This window comes from Cydia pomonella, chromosome 18 (assembly GCF_033807575.1).
Source record: "Cydia pomonella isolate Wapato2018A chromosome 18, ilCydPomo1, whole genome shotgun sequence".
Lineage (NCBI taxonomy): Eukaryota > Metazoa > Arthropoda > Insecta > Lepidoptera > Tortricidae > Cydia > Cydia pomonella.
The window spans coordinates 12,250,989-12,251,193 of record NC_084720.1 but is presented as its reverse complement, the minus strand read 5'-3'; positions in this window follow the sequence as shown (position 1 = coordinate 12,251,193).

Below are 205 nucleotides of genomic sequence, written 5' to 3'. Positions count from 1 at the left end.
AATTGCGGGGGATCTTTTTCTTTTACTCTCACTAAGACGTAGTTAGAGTAACAGAAAAAAATGCGCGCAATTGGCGAATTTCGATTTTCGCGGTTATAGCCCTGCGGTGGCAGCATAGTTCCATTTTTATCATCTGTCACTATGCCCGTCACTTTCGCACTTACATACTTGTTGGAACGTGACGGGCATGGTGACAAATGATAAA